The 21,558-nt window shown below is 42.2% G+C and overlaps 1 long non-coding RNA gene across 1 annotated transcript in view; it reads left to right on the top strand.

Moving 5' to 3' along the window:
• The window catches only part of LOC142765195 (uncharacterized), a 40,159-nt gene extending 29,458 nt beyond the window's left edge, over positions 1–10,701 (top strand). The window contains exon 3 of the long non-coding RNA XR_012884093.1: positions 8,960–10,701. This is a non-coding gene — a long non-coding RNA (uncharacterized LOC142765195). The remainder of the gene's footprint in view (positions 1–8,959) is intronic.
• Positions 10,702–21,558: the final 10,857 nt, after the last annotated feature.

Raw genomic sequence — 21,558 nt, 5'->3', positions numbered from 1 at the left:
TAAGGCCGATTGCATTAACCTCTCGTGTTACAAGATAATTGAAAGAGCTTTATACTTTAGAATCTATACATTTATTTCAAACAACTCATTACTGAGCCTTTGTCAGATAAGATTCCGACCTGGATGTTTCATATGGGATGCACATATAGATTTAGAGGGACGCATAAAGCTTGCTCGTCACAGGCGTCAATTTTCAGCATTAGTAACACTTTATTTCGCTAAGGCATATGACAGTGTTGAACACGCTATCCTGCTCAATTCATTAGAAAGCTCGCACTTCCTGGGATATATTATTAATTTGGTGTACGAGTTTCTAATGGCTAGGACATTTTATTTTTACCACAGAGGTATATCTGCCCCAAAATATCACCAGTACAGAGGGGTTCCTCAAGGTTTCATCCTCTCTCCTGTTCTATTTAATATTTTAATAAGTTCAGTCCCAATTAACAATAATGTCCATGCGTACATATATGCAGACGACGTTGCGTTCTTCGCAGTTGCAAGTGATATTATTTCTTTGCATGCAACATTACAGTCATACTTAGGATCATGAGAATTATGGTTCAAACATATTCAAATGTATCTACTGTTCTATTTTAATCGTACTTGACTTTAGCATTGTCAAATTTCGTATTCCCTAGATATCTATTTTATTCATTTCCATTAATAAAAATTAAAATTCTTTTATATTTAAATTCTTAGTGAATACGAGCCAAACATCAAGCAAGGTAACAAGATAGAGCAAGTCAAGTGCTGTCTCCTTTGTGTCTCTTCTGTAAAGAGGAGGAAACAATTAGTCATTACTCTCTTTCCTGTCACCTGTACACGTCATTGAGGAAAAGGTTCATAGCAACACCTTTTCGAAACTTTGGTCTGAAATTATCTGAATCAGTTGTTCTATCATTTGGCACCTCTACTCTGGGCTACAGTCACAGGGATGTTTACTACACCATTGAAAAATTTATCAGCTGGACTAAAAGATTATTGAGTTAAAGTCTTCACCCTTTTAAGCATTTCAATACTAATATTTTGTAATTAGGTTTGTTGTATTAACTATTTCTACCTTATACAAGAAGTATTGCAAGGAAGCACTTGTAAAAAACAAAAAATTCACCTAACACTCGGCCAATTCTCTGCATTGGGTAAGAGCCATAAGAAGGGGTGAAGAAGAAGAAACTAGAAAAGGTTAAAATTTGTAACGTAGGTCATTACTACCCTTTGAATTGGGCCAGCTTCCTGAACATTTGTCGGACGCAACCATCTTGCAAAGTTTGTGTTGTTTCTCTGCCAAGATGAATAATACCTGTGTCACACGGGCGCGCAAAAAGTCTTTTAAGTAAGCGGTCTTTTACGAAGTTGAAAGACTTTTAACAAAGAGGTGTTTGCGGCGCAGACACACGGCAGCAACGATCTCCTTTTAGTGTTTTCGTTCGAAGACGCTAGAGAAAGCGTGGCGCTAGCAGTTAAAAGAAAAGCAATGAAAATTAAACGATGTATCACGATGTACAAATTAAAGACTTGTTGCACTGCTCATTTCTTCAAATAAATTTAAGAATAAGAGATGAAAGAACACCAATCTGAATGTTTTTTGCACTAGATAAGGAAGCATTCATATAACTAGCGACGTGCACAAGTCCGTCTGGCACCACTGTGCTTTTATCTACCGTATTTGTTTTTCGCTGCTCTCGGCTGCTCTCGGCACGTTATGGGCGACCGTACGGGAGAAAAGGCGAGGATCGCAAGCCTCACGGCCTGCCTTCTCGCTCTGGAAAGCGAGGCAGACGCTGCAAAGGCCGCCAAGGAGAGGATAAAGCAGTGCAAGACCGAGCGTCACCACGTGATATTGCCGACGCGTTGTAGCTGCTTACGAGAGTAGAAAAGGAAATAACCATTAAAAGAGTTCATTACACCTTCTGCAGGAAATGAAATTTGTTTTTACAAAGAGTTTTGGTGACAGAAAAATAAGCATTCGCTCTTTTTTTCCCAGCACTCGAAAATTGCTGGCGCCCACTGGTTTCGAGGCTACTCATTCGGAGCCGTAAAAGAGATCGACGAACGCCGTTTACAAAAAAGACCGCTTTTGAAAATGAGTTCGCTCTGTGCCGTGTGTCTGCTGTCAGGAACTCCTTTTCGGAAAAAGACCGCTTACTTAAAAGACTTTTAAGTGCCCGTGTGACAGGGGTATAAGACGCATATTTAAATAGCACTCGGCCACACTTCGCACGTGGTGAACATAATGATTCTCCAGTGGGTTGTTATCGAACATGTGCCCATGGAGTTCATTAAAGATCTTTGTTCCATGAAAATCTTCAAGAACCTCATGCAAGAGATCATCCAGTAATGTCTTCGATGCGAACATCCTACAGTCAAGTACCATTCGCACAAGTGATTCACACTTGCGGCATATTCTGATGACACTTTCTGAAGAACACTGCAACCCTCCCCTAGTCTTTCTCTTTATGAGAGAAAATAACATAGAAGGAGGTTTATCTGCAAGTAAAGCGGAAGAGCACTGCTCGCACATTAGCTTGGTAGAGAGCTTATAAGCAACATAGCCGGCCATGTATACAACTATGCGACTCCCACATTCACTGATGATCTGGGGGGCAGGGACATAGTCGTGGTCAGTGGCATTACTTTTACGTACAGTCTCGTCATCAACAAGTCTTTTGCGTTGTGTCGAGGAATTCAAGAGGTGTGTAGGTGAAACTGTTGCAGAACTGCATGCTAACAGAACTGTATGCTAACATTGTCAAGAAGAAGAAAGTTTCCCGTTGCAACATCAGAGAGCTCATTCTGAATAATAACTTTCTTGAATGCAGCACAAAACTGCTGCGTGTAAGGGTTGTCATTGTGGCCACCATGTGCTCGGATAAGACCAAAAAAAGTTCCAAGGGATCCTGACAAATTTTATGAGCAGGAATATATTTCATAAAATTTTTTTCTAGGACAAGATAATTGAAAAGGGCAAGCAGGCTTTGCATACAGATAAAAAATCCGAGAAATACAGTTTTTCTACTCGCCTCTACTACTTTTCTTCCATTTGGTGACTCCCTTAAAGAACACAAGTACTGTGCTGTCACTTTGAAAAGTTCTTCAATTTGTTTCGCATTTTTCTCATTTATAGGTTTTTCCCAGCCTTTTTGATAAATGCTTCTTGAGTTTAAGACATAAAAGGTGTTGTTAATGATTTGGAGGAACTTCTCAGTTCCTGCCCTGCACTCTGCTAGAGCACTTGGCACAGAAATGCTTAGCACTTGGGCAGCAAGCCTTTCATTGTCTGCCTTTTCCATTCAATGTGTGCCTTGCGCAGCCTGTTGGCTAGGTGCAGGTTCTCTTTTTGTGTGAAAGCGTGTAGTTTTTCTATGTGTCTCCATGCCATGATTCTGCCACATCGATCAACAAAAGACCCTTTATGAGCTAAGGCATTTCGTACAAGCTTTAGCATATGGCATGGGTCTAAGAAGGCTTCTACTGGCTGATGTGTGGCTGGGCGTGGAAAAATTGTTCTTAAATTGTTGAGATTGCTAAGGTCGCCGCCAAATTTGTGCAGCATTGCAATATTAGCAGCTGCTCCATCGCATATAACGGCTCCAACTATAGCCCCGGCATCATGCATAAGTAGCAGGCATTGCTTGACAAGATTCGCTCGCTGTTCTCCAGCAATGTCATCCACTAAAATATACCCTAAAAGTAGCTTCCACCTGCCATTCATACTCACTGCCATTACAACAAAAGCTGCCTTTGCTTCTGGCATTGAGTCACTATCGTCCGCAGTGCCAATATCGACAAAGCCTTCAAATTTACCAGTGCCCCATTGTATTTGTTGCCTGATTGACATCTCATCAAAAATTAGAGTGCACACTGTCTGCTGGCCTCTTGATTGTGTTTCATTGCACTTCATTTGCAGTGCACGAAAGGCCTCGGTTGAAAATCCAGGGTTACCATCAACAGTCTGATGCCATTTTCTTATGGTTCTTGGGTGCGGTAGGCACGTATAAAAAAAAACCTTTCTCACATAGGTGTATGGACGAGGGGAATAAAAGTTCAATGTGAGAGCAAATGACCTTAGCTCAGGAGAATATTGCTTTGCTGCGGTGGCCCCTGTGCACTTTGCAATTTGTCTCTCAAGAAGGTGCCTGTTGGCAGATCCAAGACTGTTGAGAGTGTCTACTTGTTGTTCCTTCAGGAGGATGTTATCTTTGATCAGTGAGTGTAGAACCGATTTCATCACTACATTTTTTTTTTGAAGTCGCCGCCTCGATTGTTGCAAATTTTTTATGGTCTTTCTTGACGATGACTGTAGTGCAGCAAACTGTGCTGAACGGGCTCGCAGGAGTGCCTTCTCTGGTGTGTCCTCGTATGAAGTAGAAGCAAGTCATTTGCATGACAGCTTGATCGAAAGAAAGGCGAATTTTTTTGGTGGGGGGCTCATTTTGTTGTAAAACACAACCTAATAAATTTAACAGATGAATAGGCTAGTAAAAGTGTGGGCCCAATACTGTTGTTGTTAACTGTAGTCTATTAATAATGTAAATATAAATGAGTCAAAGTGGGCGAAATATCGCCATTTATTTCAGGGAAATGACAACGGTGATTTTCTGTCCACTTTGACTGAGCTGGTTGTATGAAAGCTCATGACATACAACCATCATACGACACAAGAATGCACTTTTTAGTGCATTAGACTGTTCCATGTCTGGATCATTCTGTGCCCAGCCCTAGAGAATCGTGGACAAGTTCAACTCGTGCGCAGCAGTTTTTTTATTCTACTGCCATACACAAGTTGGCTTTAGCTTGATGTTTTGCTGTGGTTTTTATAGGTGGTAGACACAATTGTAATAAAGTAATAAAAGCAGCACTGAGTTTATTTGTATAGATGACTTCACACATGCAGCAAAAATGCGAAATCTGGAATAGAAAAATACAAACATTTCTAGCCAGATTTCAGGGTAACAGTGGGGCTCAGGAATAACCAAATACAGTTGAAACCCGCAATAACGAAACCCCGCGAGTACGAAATCCCCGCGGCAACGAAATGTTTCCGGATCCCCGTCGAACGTTCATAGAAGCCCATGTATTACGTATCTCGAAGCAATGAAATGTTTTTTGGCAGTGACTGCTGCCAAAAACATTTCTGTGGCAGTGGCAGCACAGAAGTGCAGCACAGGAGCCACACAGAAGTGGCTCCCGTGCCGCGCGGAAGTGACGTCACAATAATTGTCACGAAATACGTCGTTTCCGATTTAGCGCGTTGTTTGAATTTACCGAATCGGCACGTGACTCAGCTGCTCGGCAGACGCTCACTTGCTGCTGCTGTTGCTGGAGTACGGCTGGTTGCTGCTTCTGCAAACTGTCTACAGGCCTTGTTCTGCTACACATTCGCAAGCCTCGAACATCGTCTTCCTCTAAGCTCAACCGCTCATTTTCGCTGCTATTCTATATTTACTAACGTTGTTTATATCCGCCCCAATACGTATTTTTGTGATTTTTCGCGTATAGGCTGATTTAGCAGTATTTGTACGCGGCCCTTTCTTTGGTCATCCATGTTAACGTGCTTCGTATATTTGCATAATTCATTCTTCGTTTGCATAATTCACAGCCATGTTTAAGATTAAATATTCACTCTCTTGTCTCTTTTTTTTTCATGGTGTAATTCTGAATTGAAAGTTTGTGCAACATGACGCGTTTGTTGGTCGCTGGCGATTAGATGGTGAAATACGTGGACCAGTGTTTCCCATCGCGCCGTGGCTTCTCTGTTAGCGTTGCCGCACACAGAGGAACAATGATTGAGCGCTTGCTCTCAATGATTGCGGACAAGCTGGCCAGTTTTGTTGTTGTCATTGTACATGTTGGTACGAACAAAACACTGTTGACAGTGTCAACATGTGCATGGAAAAATATCGCCAGCTCGCTCAGGGAATCATCGAAAGCAATCCCACGTTGCATGTAGCTTTTTCTGCCGTTCTTCCTCGGGGGCAGAATCGGTACCGCGAAGGGGAATAACAGTTGTCGGATGTTTGTCATTTGAATGACCACTACAGGAATGTGAATGCCGCACTCGCACATCTTTGCCTGGAGAGGCACTTCACTTTTCTGGATAGTCTTGTGGACAGCTGGCCTGAATTCTTGAGCAGGGATGGTATCCACCCCAGCCGGCTTGGCAACAAGGTGCTGGCAGACTTCCTGCACCGGGAGGCCTGTGCCTTGTCCACGCATCTAGAGAGGAGACGCATCTAGCAGTCCTACAAGGAGTCCAAGGCATCTGCATGGAGTGGATGGGCTCGGCATGAACGCTTTGCCATCAACTTGGAAGCCGATTTTCCTGCACTTGGTATACATGCACTTCAATATTCTCCTACGGTAGGTGGACCTTCCACTGCACCAGCTCCTGTCTGGAAAACCAGCAGTGCTCTCATGTAGAGACACGACACTGACCAACTGGCCAGTACCATTCATGGCATTGGCTTTACGCTCGTTGGCGGTGTCCGCGTTCGCTGCAAGGGAAGCAAGGCTTGGTGGACCTGGGACAGCCTGCCTTCCCCCATTTTCCATGGCACAAGTGTACCATGCAAGTGTACCATGCAAGGGAAACACTGAGGAGTGGCCTGTTCAGCCAATGATCCCTAGTCGAGGTGCAAGCACCACTTGTGACAGGAAAATAAGGAGAGCCTTACAGGAGCATGAGAGTGCTCTTGTGTGCTCTTGTGGGGGGAAGAGGAGGCCAGTGCTGGAAAAGCAGCTTTGCCACAGGCTGTCGGCCAGTGTGGCGACAGTGAGGAGAAACTGGTGCAATCAAAGAAGAGCCGGCGGAAGGCTGCGACACTGCACAAGCAAAAACAGAGCTCTAAACTGTGTGCAGACAGTAAAGGCAAAGTTCTTGCTGTGACAGCTGCCAAGTCCATAAGGTTCACTTCACCTATGACAGCAGTTGTGAGCCAGAAACAGATTCAGTCTGCTTCTTCCGCTGTCTGTGGTAGAAAGCCTGAAGGACGAGCCAGTGTCTCGCACAACGTCATTCGTGATTGTTTTAAAAAGGTGCAGCGTGTTACTAGCAAGCAGTTGAAAGACTGCTCAGTTAGTTCCGCGACACTTTGTGAATCTGTCACGAATGACGCTGTGAAGGAGGTTTCTGTCTGCAAAAGCCATCTACCAGCACTGACTCGGGATTGCATGCGAATTGAGCGTGATCCTGGCACAGAGGCTGGTGACCCTATGGAAGCTGGGTACACTTCAGCTGTGCAGTACAAGTATTGTGAGGCTGCTTTGACATCCAGAAGCAGGCCTGCCAGCCCTGGTGCCCAGGCTATTTGTGTAAACACTGGTGCCAACCCAACTGTCCCCAATAACCAAGTAAATGCACTACATGGGGGGGGGGTAGCAAAGTTTATTTAAATGCGACATTTGATAACTTTCCTTCCTTTAAGCAAAGCTTTCATGAGTGGTGCAGGGAGGGCAGGCATGTAGTCATGATAAATAAGAGTAATAAAAGTCCATTCACATCAGAGGATAAGGACTTCCAGTACATTAGGATTAAATATAGCTGCATTCACGGTCGCACAATAAAGCCAAGGGGATAGGAAAGCGACCAAAGCAAGCTAACAATGGTACTGGCTGTGAAATGACAGTATTGTAAACCTGTGTAAATAGCCTACTCTGCATTACGAGATAACTAAACTACAAGCTAAGCATAACCATCCCACAGAATATTATGATTTGTACCCTCAGAAGAGGTTTCTGAACTATGGAGAAAAACAAGAATTCTTTGACTTAGCTAAATGTAATATTGGCGCAAAGAATTTTAAAAACTTGGTCGAGCAGGAAACTGGTAAGAAGTTAACTACAATGGACATTATAATTACAAGCAACGATTTTCTATTCCTATCCGCAATGAGCAGGCTCATGGTGAAATGGTTTTAGAGAAGATAGAGACCTTGCTAAAAAATAATCCAAACTGGGTTATTCACTATGAAATGAATCAAAATAATAACCTGCAATTCATACTTCTTCAAACAACGCACATGCGTGAGATTTGGGAAAAGTATCCAGAGATTCTATTTATTGATGGAACGTATAAAGTGAATATTGAGGGTTATATTCTTTACTCTATATTAGTTCAGTATAGTCGTGGTCGTGGGAGACCTGTGTGTTATGCCTTCTTACGAAATGAGACGACTGAATTTGTTGAGCCCATGTTCACAAAGTTTGTAGATTTCAACCCATTTGTTGTGTCTGCTTACAAAGTAGTGATGATTTATATAGATCTCAATGAACTGCGCATTTTAACCAATATTCTTCCTAATTCTAACATACTTTTGTGTACGTGGCATGTGTTGCATTGTTTCCCGCAAAAGGTTAATGAAAAAGCTAGACAGCAACGTGATCAGTTGCTTTCTCTCTTAAAAAGCTTAGTTTATTCCCCCACTGAGCAAGACTACTTCGATAAGCTTGTTGACCTCCAAGCTATGACTTGCACAGATTTCATTTCTTACATACTGGCACTTGTGTAAGGAAATATGGGTACATGCATATTGGCAAGCCCTTCCTACATTTGGTAATAATACTAATAATCGCATCGAGTGCCACAATCAAAAAACTAAAAATTATCTCTCTTCAAGCATGCATTTGGTTCAAGCAATAGAAGCATCGGTAGGTTACATTGATAATGATTCTTTATCTCTACAGTTCTCTAAGCTTAAAGAAATGAAGCTAAACGTAAATTTAAATGATTTCAATGACCCATTTCAGCTAGAAGTGTCCCGTAATTGTACTTCTGAGGCTACAAGTAAAGTACTAGAACAGCATGAGAAGTTTAAAAATGGAAGTTATCAAGTCACTTCGACTCCTAATTTTTATGTTGTAGTTTCATCAAGATCACAGTACAGTGTTTCATTGTGCTTGGCTTCTTGCACATATGCTTTTTATAACCATTACACTCTGCCTTGCTCAAATATTTCAGCAGTGCGTGCCTTTACCAAGCAAGATCTTTTCGACAAGGCTTGCATACCGGACAGGTGGTGCAAGGATCATTTCCTGAGTGACAGCTGCACAACCACTAGTGCCACACCAGTGGTAACAAGCAGCATTTTTCAGTCACCAAGTCACCACCCTGTGTGAAAGTTGACACTGCACTAGAGAAGTATACTTATGCTTATAAGAGCCTTTGCGAAATGTCCAAAACCGTGGCTAACGTATTATCTAATTTTGGTGAGAAGGAGTTAATAGAAAAACTTTCGTCCAGCGAGGCTTTCTCCAGAAATTTAACCACATTTTCTCGTAACCAAACTTCAGCAGGCATAAAGGCTGCACCAGCTCAGTTAGCACAAACTACTGCCACAAGTTATCTTGGGCATTCTGACTGTACAAAACTTGTGGTACCTTTTGTTGAAGGAAGAAGGGAGCGGCCAAAAAAGTGAGAGCTGTCAAGCAAAAATTTTTCCCGAATCAAGTAAAAAAAGTAGGCCTTGCGACGGTTAAAGTGACATGCTAAATGTCTACAAACGGTATTCTCTTTCACATGCAGATTTAAATGTGCTGGTACAGGGCATCTCCATATCAGATAGCGTAATCAGTGTCGCAATGTATTTAATTCAGAAAACTATCCTACTTGTGTCGGCTTTCAAGATGTCAAACTAGGCCAACAATTACAATTCACTCAAATCAAAGGCCATTTTGTTCAAATCTTGCATGTTCGGAACCCTAATCATTGGCTTACAGTAACAAATGTTGGTACCGACAAAAACACAGTCCTCCTATATGATTCAATTGATCAAGATACCCCTCTTGACGCTGTCAGGCAAATCTGTCATATTCTAAAATTACAATCACCCAAATTAACCATTCAAACAATGAAGGTGCGAAACCAGTGCAACACACTTGACTGTGGTTTGCGATTGCTAACATGTATTACATAGCATCAGACAGAAAACCAGAAACTTTGAATCTTAACCAAGTTATGCTACGCAAAGATTTGCTGCAATGCATACAGAATGGTATGATCGAAGGCTTTCCCCTCATAAACTCCATGGCTGCTCGCGTACAGCCAAGAGATAGTATTTACAAGTTACATTGTGTCTGCCGGCAACCGCTGTATGGTCGGGTAGTATTGGACATTACTTGTGCAGGTTGTTCAAGAGGACTTCACGGAGCTTGTCTTGGCAGCTAACTTGGACAAAAAAGTATTTGTGTGTTCTAAATCATGTTTGCTGGTTGCCAAGGAAAAGAAACATTCTCCTAATTAATAATAGCATTCCATTTTCGTGTAGACACACAGCAAAATTTCTAACCAATCTTCATGTCTTTTCCTCTAATTTTTGCTTTTTTTAAAGGGCCACTCACCAGGTTTGACTATTTTGAGCTGACAAGCGCAATGCGTACACCGGGAGTTTACGGTCACGTCTTGCAAACTTTGCAATGCTATGCGCCGCGGAAATGCGTCAAATTTCAAGACGAACGCTTTTCCCCCTTTCTTTTGCAGGCGCGCGCCCAGAAAAGGAGGTTATGATATGCACGTATGAATCGCCCTACGTACACAGCAGTGCAGTGACGTTGGTCCTCTATGTAGACGACTGTGCTCTGACGCTGCCAACAGCGGCACGTGACATGGCGAAAATTTTTTAATGCGACATGCGTAGGTAATGTAATTTGTTGCTTGAAAAGATGAATAAAACTTGGGATACATATTGAGATGCAATAGGAGAATGTGTTTGTCTTTTTCATTTTTTCCCCGCGAATTGCAACGAGATGCGGAGCTAATGTGCCGGCGTTTCGCATGCGTTCGTGTCCCCACGGTTAATGCATCAAGCAGACGCCTGTCCTGGAAAAGAAATTAATGGTCCTGCGCATTCGAGCACTCATTATGCTCATCTTTTTAACCGCATCAAAGCCAGCGTTTGTAAACAATCTCGCAAAAACAGGCAGTAGACACAAAATAATGCTGGTCAACAAAACAACAACGCTCGTGCGCTCGAGGGTTGGGCTTGTTTGAGCACATCATGTGCACGTGACCTCTAGGTTGGATGCTGGAGAGGGTAGGAAAGAGATTTGGCTTGTGAAGGCTACACAGGGGAGTGGCAAGGGTTTTGAGCTTGCCTCTTTTCATCCTTGTTTCCTGTTGTTAAAAAAAAGAAACTGTTTAGCTTAGCTCGTAACGAACCGATTGAAAAACTTTTTGTGATATAATTCTCTCCGTCAGGCACACAACAACTTCCACAGTCTAACTAAATTTTTTTATGGGACCTGGTGAGTAGCCCTTTAAGGACTGACTTCAGGGATTGAAAGTATGAAGTTAGGCATGTTGGTAATGCATAACTGATCACACCGCACAAAAATTTGACCCAGGACAAGAGAAGGAACAAATACGAGGGCTCACTTCCAAGAAAATTTATCTTGAAAAGCGAACACATATATACTTCTGAAATGTGAAAATCAGGAATATCATTCAAGAAGCCCACAACTACCATGCGCAAATATCTTATATTCTCAAGAAAGACAATTCGTTTTGACAAAGCCACAGAGAGACAGAGTGCTGACGCAGTTCAGCTCTAGTCTTCAAATCCTCTTTGCCACGATAATTTCTCTTGTCAATTTATTTGTTGTTTTTCTTCCAGCTATAATGGTGTTGTGCAAAAGCAGTTTGCAGCCACATGTGCTGCAATAAACACGCTTGTAACCTCGAGAACAGTCGCAATCGTTTTTTGGCCTTGCACTGCAGCAGGTGTGGCTCCAAACTACTCTTGTGTGACACCATTATCATTGAAAAAAAAAACTACACGAGAAATTGTCGTGGCGAAAAAGGATTTATAGACTACAGCTGAACTGCATCAGCACTTTCTCTCACTCTCTCTCTAAGGATTTGTCAAAACGAATTGTCTTTCCTGAGGATGTAAGGTTTTCGTGCATGGTAGTTGTGGGCTTTTCGGATGATTTGTCTGTTTTTGCATTTCAAGAGCCTATATGTGTTTGCTCTTCAAGATAAATCTTGTTGGAAGTGAGCACTCGTCTTTGTTCCTTCTCTTGTCCTGGGTCAAATTTTCGCGTTATGTGATGAGTTAACTTTCTGCATGCACCGCCTTATTTTTCTCCCTTGCTGTAAGTGGTGGAGCGTTAACTACGAGTAAATAAAAACATTGCCAAATGTATGTTACCCCGACGAACCGAATTCCTTTGTTGAGGCAATTCTTTCACTGGCATTCCTTCTTTATTGACTTCTCATCACGCCAAACCTGTCTCTTCCATAAAAGTTCTAGAACTAGTTCTTGCTTTGTTCTGTTTTTTTTTCGCCAAAAATAGAAAAACTATTCTTCGTTCAGCAAATTTTCCTGAACAAAAATATATTCATATCCACCGCCAGGAATGAAAAATAAAAAAAAACAGAAGAAAAGTCATAGGCTGATTGCTAAATGTCAACTGAATAAGAATTTCGGAAATAATATCACGGATGGCGCACAACAAACACTCATGCATGCAGCTTTTTACCATGTGCAGCTGTAGACCGCAAAGAAAAAGTATCAGATATCGTATGTGATTTGCTTTTTTTTCTTTTCAGGAACACTAACTTGCCCTTTAGGAGAAAAATATGAATATCACATTTTTAAAAATAGTCATTTTTGAAAACCTGTCAATATTCAAAATGATTTAGTTGATTCATGATTATGCAAGCAGTTCTTGCATGCCTGTGGCACTGGGATTGTTAATTTGGGCAGGTTGAGTTTGTAATGTTCTAAAGCCTCAACATTTTGGCGTTATATTACATTCAAAAATTTTATGAATTCAATTATGAAATTCGCTCACAATGAGTTTGCTACAAATTAAGCAACCAAAGTCTGTGTATATATTGCCTACATTAACATCACACTGCCACAAGTCTCTAGGCGGAGCCTGCCCGCTACAGAGCGCGTTCTCGGGTGGCGGATAGAGAAAAGTCTTGCAATAAAGTGATGCTAAGCAGCTTCAATAAACCACACTGGCACTTGTGCCCGCGGACCAACAGGCAGAAAATACATATGAGAACAGGAGTCTTTTCACTTCTGTGGTGGGCAAGTTGAACGTTTTAGGTGCCATTTTTTATAGTCTTTGATTTATCTGTTGTTTTCTTCGTCTGTTTTGCTCATCTCGTACAGGTCCAGTACATTGTGGACTCACCCTGTTATCAAGTCGTCAGGACGTTGGATGATGCCGTCTTCTTCCACCTAAATTATGCACGACTAAGACGGGGATCAGAATTTTATTTTGTAGCAGTTATTTTACAAATAAATGTTAGTAAATTTTTCTTGGTTTTAGTAGTATCATTGTATATTCACAGACGGTAACCTTACATTAGACAGGAATTCAAGTGCACAGCAAAAAAGTGCTGTTATGAGCACCTGTTATCAATATCGGCTGGCCATTCTTAAATTTGGTATTTTATTTATCTCACATTAGGTAACCGCGAGTGCTTGGTTTACAGAATGAGAGAAAATTTAGCTCCCTTTCTTGCACGTCAAAGGTTGCTGGCAGTGAAACAGCGTTGTCAGCATTTTGATAGATACTTTGAAAATCAACGTGAAAACGACGGAAGCACAAGACAAAGGCGAAGTACTGAGTCTTTCTCAGCTCGTGTCTCCGTCGTGTTCGTTGCCGTTTTCCAAGAATGCATAGTTTCCAACTCGACCTTACAGATAGATTTTGAAAACTTTATAAAAAACGTGAATCCCCGAAGGTAAGTATCAAACTTTCACATAGAATGCATCACTTCTAGCGTCAACAGTTGAGCTATTACAAAACTTCGATAAGTCGCAATACACATAAAACAAGTATAGTGAAGCTTCACTGCATTGTGAAAGGACTGCGGTAAAGCCAACGTTGGCAGAAGAGCATTGCATTATACGAAATGAATGAATGCAGAGGCCACTTGTGCATCAAACAAATATAATCATTTGCGACTGCTCATGCCAAATATGCATCTTGGCACATTCTTTTCAGGGAGACAAAAGAACAATTACCAAAAGATGATTAAGCTTCACTGCATCGCGAAATCACTGCGGTAAAGCCAGCGTAAGCAGAACAGCATTACATAATACGAACATGATACGAAATGAATGCATGTACAGGCCACTTGTGCATCAAACAAATATAATCATTTGCGACTGCTCATGCCAAATATGCATCTTGGCACATTCTTTTCAGGGAGACAAAAGAACAATTACCAAAAGATGATTAAGCTTCACTGCATCGCGAAATCACTGCGGTAAAGCCAGCGTAAGCAGAACAGCATTACATAATACGAACATGATACGAAATGAATGCATGCACAGGCCACTTGTGCATCAAACAAATATAATCATTTGCGACTGCTCATGCCAAATATGCATCTTGGCACATTCTTTTCAGGGAGACAAAAGAACAATTACCAAAAGATGATTAAGCTTCACTGCATCGCGAAATCACTGCGGTAAAGCCAGCGTAAGCAGAACAGCATTACATAATACGAACATGATACGAAATGAATGCATGCACAGGCCACTTGTGCATCAAACAAATATAATCATTGGCGACTGCTCATGCCAAATATGCATCTTGGAACATTCTTTTCAGGGAGACAAAAGAACAATTACCAAAAGATGATTAAGCTTCACTGCATCGCGAAATCACTGCGGTAAAGCCAGCGTAAGCAGAACAGCATTACATAATACGAACATGATACGAAATGAATGCATGCACAGGCCACTTGTGCATCAAACAAAAATAATCATTTGCGACTGCTCATGCCAAATATGCATCTTGGCACATTCTTTTCAGCCAGACAAAAGTACAATTACCAAAAGATGAATAAGCTTCACTGCATTGCGAAATCACTGCGGTAAAGCCAGCGTAAGCAGAACAGCATTACATAATACGAACATGATACGAAATGAATGCATGCACAGGCCACTTGTGCATCAAACAAACATAAGCATTTGCGACTGCTCATGCCAAATATGCATCTTGGCACGTCTGTTTAAGGCGGATAAAGAGACAAATACTAAAATCTGATCAAGCTTCACTGCAATGCAAAAGCACTGCGGTAAAGCCAGTGTGAGCAGCAGATCATTACATGATACGAAATGAATGCATATACAGGCCACTTGTGCACCAAACAAATATAATCATTTGCGACTGCTCATGCCAAATATGCATCTTGGCGCATTCTTTTCAGGGAGACAAAAGAACAATTACCAAAAGATGATTTAGCTTCACTGCATCGCGAAATCACTGCGGTAAAGCCAGCGTAAGCAGAACAGCATTACATAATACGAACATGATACGAAATGAATGCATGCACAGGCCACTTGTGCATCAAACAAATATAATCATTTGCGACTGCTCATGCCAAATATGCATCTTGGCACATTCTTTTCAGGGAGACAAAAGAACAATTACCAAAAGATGATTAAGCTTCACTGCATCGCGAAATCACTGCGGTAAAGCCAGCGTAAGCAGAACAGCATTACATAATACGAACATGATACGAAATGAATGCATGCACAGGCCACTTGTGCATCAAACAAATATAATCATTTGCGACTGCTCATGCCAAATATGCATCTTGGCACATTCTTTTCAGGGAGACAAAAGAACAATTACCAAAAGATGATTAAGCTTCACTGCATCGCGAAATCACTGCGGTAAAGCCAGCGTAAGCAGAACAGCATTACATAATACGAACATGATACGAAATGAATGCATGCACAGGCCACTTGTGCATCAAACAAATATAATCATTGGCGACTGCTCATGCCAAATATGCATCTTGGAACATTCTTTTCAGGGAGACAAAAGAACAATTACCAAAAGATGATTAAGCTTCACTGCATCGCGAAATCACTGCGGTAAAGCCAGCGTAAGCAGAACAGCATTACATAATACGAACATGATACGAAATGAATGCATGCACAGGCCACTTGTGCATCAAACAAAAATAATCATTTGCGACTGCTCATGCCAAATATGCATCTTGGCACATTCTTTTCAGCCAGACAAAAGTACAATTACCAAAAGATGAATAAGCTTCACTGCATTGCGAAATCACTGCGGTAAAGCCAGCGTAAGCAGAACAGCATTACATAATACGAACATGATACGAAATGAATGCATGCACAGGCCACTTGTGCATCAAACAAACATAAGCATTTGCGACTGCTCATGCCAAATATGCATCTTGGCACGTCTGTTTAAGGCGGATAAAGAGACAAATACTAAAATCTGATCAAGCTTCACTGCAATGCAAAAGCACTGCGGTAAAGCCAGTGTGAGCAGCAGATCATTACATGATACGAAATGAATGCATGCACAGGCCACTTGTGCATCAAACAATTATAAGCATTTGTGACTGCTCAGGCCAAATATGCATCTTGGCACGTCCGTTTCAGGCAGACAAAAGGAGAATTACTAAAAAATGATGAATCTTCACTTCATTGTGAAAGTACTGCGGTAAAGCCAGCGTGAGCAGAAGAGCATTACACGATACGAACATGATACGACATGAATGCATGTACAGGCCACTTGTGCATCAAACAAAAATAATCATTTGCGACTGCTCATGCCAAATATGCATCTTGGCACATTCTTTTCAGCCAGACAAAAGTACAATTACCAAAAGATGAATAAGCTTCACTGCATTGCGAAATCACTGCGGTAAAGCCAGCGTAAGCAGAACAGCATTACATAATACGAACATGATACGAAATGAATGCATGCACAGGCCACTTGTGCATCAAACAAACATAAGCATTTGCGACTGCTCATGCCAAATATGCATCTTGGCACGTCTGTTTAAGGCGGATAAAGAGACAAATACTAAAATCTGATCAAGCTTCACTGCAATGCAAAAGCACTGCGGTAAAGCCAGTGTGAGCAGCAGATCATTACATGATACGAAATGAATGCATGCACAGGCCACTTGTGCATCAAACAATTATAAGCATTTGTGACTGCTCAGGCCAAATATGCATCTTGGCACGTCCGTTTCAGGCAGACAAAAGGAGAATTACTAAAAAATGATGAATCTTCACTTCATTGTGAAAGTACTGCGGTAAAGCCAGCGTGAGCAGAAGAGCATTACACGATACGAACATGATACGACATGAATGCATGTACAGGCCACTTGTGCATCAAACAAAAATAATCATTTGCGACTGCTCATGCCAAATATGCATCTTGGCACATTCTTTTCAGCCAGACAAAAGTACAATTACCAAAAGATGAATAAGCTTCACTGCATTGCGAAATCACTGCGGTAAAGCCAGCGTAAGCAGAACAGCATTACATAATACGAACATGATACGAAATGAATGCATGCACAGGCCACTTGTGCATCAAACAAACATAAGCATTTGCGACTGCTCATGCCAAATATGCATCTTGGCACGTCTGTTTAAGGCGGATAAAGAGACAAATACTAAAATCTGATCAAGCTTCACTGCAATGCAAAAGCACTGCGGTAAAGCCAGTGTGAGCAGCAGATCATTACATGATACGAAATGAATGCATGCACAGGCCACTTGTGCATCAAACAATTATAAGCATTTGTGACTGCTCAGGCCAAATATGCATCTTGGCACGTCCGTTTCAGGCAGACAAAAGGAGAATTACTAAAAAATGATGAATCTTCACTTCATCGTGAAAGCACTGCGGTAAAGCCAGCGTGAGCAGAAGAGCATTACACGATACGAACATGATACGACATGAATGCATGTACAGGCCACTTGTGCATCAAACAAATATAAGCATTTGCGACTGCTCAGGCCAAATGTGGATCTTGGCACGTCCGTTTGAGGCAGATAAAAGAACAAATACTAAAATAGGATTATGCTTCACTGTATTGCAAAAGCACTGCGGTAAAGGCAGCGTGTGCAGCAGAACATTACATAATATGAAATGAATGCATGCACAGGCCACTTGTGCATCAAACAAATATAAGCATTTGCGACTGCTAATGCCAAATATGCATCTTGGCACGTCCAGTTCAGGCAGATGAAAGGACAATTACAGAAAGATGATCAAGCTTCACTGCATTGCAAAAGCACTGCGGTAAAGACAGTGTGAGCAGAAGAGCATTACATGATACAAACATGATACGAAATGAATGCATGCACAGGCCACTTGTGCATCAAACAAATATAATCATTTGCGACTACTCAGGCCAAATATGCATCTTGGCACGTCCTTTTCTAACAGACAAAGGAACAATCACTAAAATAAGGTCAAACTTCACTGCATTGCAAAAGCATTGCGGGAAGCCAATAAATAAATGATGTGCAGCAATCAAAGGATATATGCCTTATTCATCGTACCCACCTGTTGTTGTATTAAAACTGCTTACATTCGTCTGGTTACTATGTGAATGAGAGGCAATACCTGATGTGATAATAGCTGTTATATTTCTTTAATTGCTCACTTTGGGAACTATAGCTGGTTGATCGCAAGTTGAATTTGCGTGAGTCCTTAAGTAACTTAGCCACGTGCCAGCTTTGCACATGATGTCCTAGCTGTCACAGAGTTCTATAGATAGAATTATGTGGCATGGCTTTGATTGCGTGCGCAGTGCTGTTTAGGTTAACTGCTGCAGATGGAGAATAAATATTTAAAATATCGTGGTGCGTGATGCATTTAGTCAGGCATGCAGGGCTTATTCTTAATGTACGGCTCCTGCTTACGAGCTGCACATTCTGCGATCTGCGCCGATAGACCATCTGATGGTGGAAGAAAAATTACTCTCTCCCACTAAAGGGAACCATGCATACATGTGAAGCAGTGGGCGCTAACACTTACACAGGTGGCGCCGTTGCCGCTGGCTCTCATGGCGGCGTTGCGCAGGAGATCAACCTGGGGACGAGGCGCTAAGCACGCAGTGATGGAGCGGTTTTTTTTACTGTAACATGCCAATCACTGCTAATGGGTGAGAGACACAAGACTCCTATTGGACGCAGAGACCCTCAGTACACTTTTAACTGAGTATAACGCGCACTCTGCTCATTTTCATTGTTCAACAACGCACAAGAGAAATTTATCACCAGCACTATCTTGGAGGTCAAGACTCAGTGCCTAATACGGGGTGGCCAGTGAACGGTTGTGCAGTGCTAGTAGTCGTTTTTTTTATCAAGGAAATCGCTATCAGATGCTGCTTGCGTCTGTGGTAGGAGTCGCGAGAAGGGGGAGTGTAGGAGAGAAGAGAGACGGGGAGGGGACGCGCATGCGCAGCAAGGGAGGTCACGCCGCACACAGCATTGAGCTCGACCATAACACGCTTGGCATCCAAAAATGGCAACAGTGTACGAGGGAAAATTGCTGGATCTGCAGTCGAAGATTTTCCACCAAATAATGTAGACTGCAGACTCTAGATCACATTACCGGCTGCCATTCGGCTCAGCACATTAAAAATGTCAGTTAATTTGCATGGAGCATACTACGAACTATAGCTACATGTACTTTTTAAATGTGCCCGCAAGATCACTTGTAAATTTACACGGTGTACACTAACGAAGAGTTCCCGCCTGTTTCTGAATCATTGTTACAGCAGAATACTGAAAAACATTGCTGCAGGTGCACATATATATATAGTTATATATATATATATTCACAAAGCAATACATACACGCCATTCTAACAACCTGACACATACACATGGCCTCTCTCATGGGTTGGCTACTGTGAAGAGCATGCACAGTGGCTTTCGTTGACACTCGCAGTGCATCATGTTACTGTAACATACACAATAGCGTCATAAGGCTAGACTATATTTTAGTCATGACATTCTTTGGCTCTCAAGAAGCAGGATGCTCTTCTTGAAAAGAAAAAGTGAAGGCAGATGCCACGCACAGTATACAGGAATCGATGCATAATGCGGAGCAGCTGGGAAGGAAGAAACCATGCTGTACAATTAAGAAGTAGATATTATGATTTGCATGTTAGAAAATGTCATTTATGCTCATCATACAGCGATATGCAATGCGAATTTCGCTGTAACTTAAGCTAGCGAAATTCCTGCAAGTACACCAATTAAGAGCCCGGCATGTAAATCACGTGGTGCATGATTGTATGTCATTATTTCCAAGTTACCATTTGCTGTTTATGTTCATCATGCAGTCACGTCCATAGGTTGACGAACTCACCCACGAGTCGACTCAAACTCAGATCAAGCCGTGAGTCTCAGTCTGAATGAGCTGCATAAGTTTTGCTGACCTATGGTCACGTCATATTAATTTTGGTATAAACCAAGCTATACCAAAATAACCACAAGCACACCGTGAGCGTGACATGTATGTGAGCCCATTCGTGACGTGCATGTCATGGTGTGAGGCAGGTTTACGGTTTAATAAATTGTTGCTCGGAGGGAAAGCCTCGGAGCTAAGAGATGACGAAGCCGTTTAAGGTGTGAAAAGAAAAGTAAAAACTTTAAGCCTAATTAACAAAAAAAGAGATGAGGTTGCGATGTACAGACGCTGAGTCTAAGCAGACAAACTAAAAATTGTCCTAAAAATTGTCCAGATAGAATGTTTATAAAATCAACAGTCACCGGTGGCGTTGATGGCGGCGGTGGCTCGGTAAGTTGAGGCGGCAGACGCTGGCGATGTCTGAGCAGGTGGAGCCACGCGCTGACCAGAGCGGCGACGCTTGGCGGAAGACGAGGTAGCCCTTGCCTTAGCAAGAACTGCGGCCGCTTGCCGATGCTGGCTCATGTCGAAGAGATGATCATCCCGCGGAAGGTTCCACCCTCCACGGGTGGTTCGGGATCGGAGTCTAAGCCCGGACAACTGGGACGTGACCTTGAACTGTCACGGCCAGAACTCTGGAACGCCGCGTACCTGCGAGTACACCGTGGGCAGCTGGAGCGTCCTGGCCTTGCCTGACTTCACGCGGTCGAGTCCGGAACCCGACACCGCAGTCGCGCGACACCCAGGATCTGCACTCCAGCCAGCTCGATCTCGTTCTGCCCCGCCTCGTCCTCCTGTTCTTCTCTCCCGTGCATTGGCAGCGCAACCTTTCGCGCAAACTTCCTCTTCCTTTTGGCGGGCCGCAGTTTCATGCGTGACGTTTCGCGCCAACGTCCTCATCGTCTTTCCGCTGCTCAATCGAGAAGCACCACTGCCGTCGCCTTCAAGCACGTTGTACATAACACCACGGTGCCACCACACTTCACCGACACCACCACCTCACTATACTACACCACAACGGTTTTCGCATTACCGCACCCTTAATTGATGTTATTTGTACAAAAATATCTTGTCATATCATATTTGACCTATACCTTTTAATGAAATGGCTGCGAGTGAACCAATCAATGTATAACGGTATGTATACCAATTTTGGTAAACATCCCTTTAATGATATGCTGAGGAGAGCACAACATATATATATATATATATATATATATATATATATATATATATATATATATATATATATATATATGTGTGTGTGTGTGTGTGTGTGTGTGTGTGTGAGATCTAACACACAGTAATGCCAAGGAATGTACAGGGGAAGTTATTAGAACCCATGGAATGTAAATAGGAAGAAAGAAAAGTGAATGAAAAAGTAACC

The sequence above is a fragment of the Rhipicephalus microplus genome, chromosome 6 (genome assembly GCF_043290135.1).
Source record: "Rhipicephalus microplus isolate Deutch F79 chromosome 6, USDA_Rmic, whole genome shotgun sequence".
Taxonomy (NCBI): domain Eukaryota; kingdom Metazoa; phylum Arthropoda; class Arachnida; order Ixodida; family Ixodidae; genus Rhipicephalus; species Rhipicephalus microplus.
Note: the sequence above shows the minus strand (reverse complement) of the source record. Positions and strands in the feature narration are given on the sequence as shown.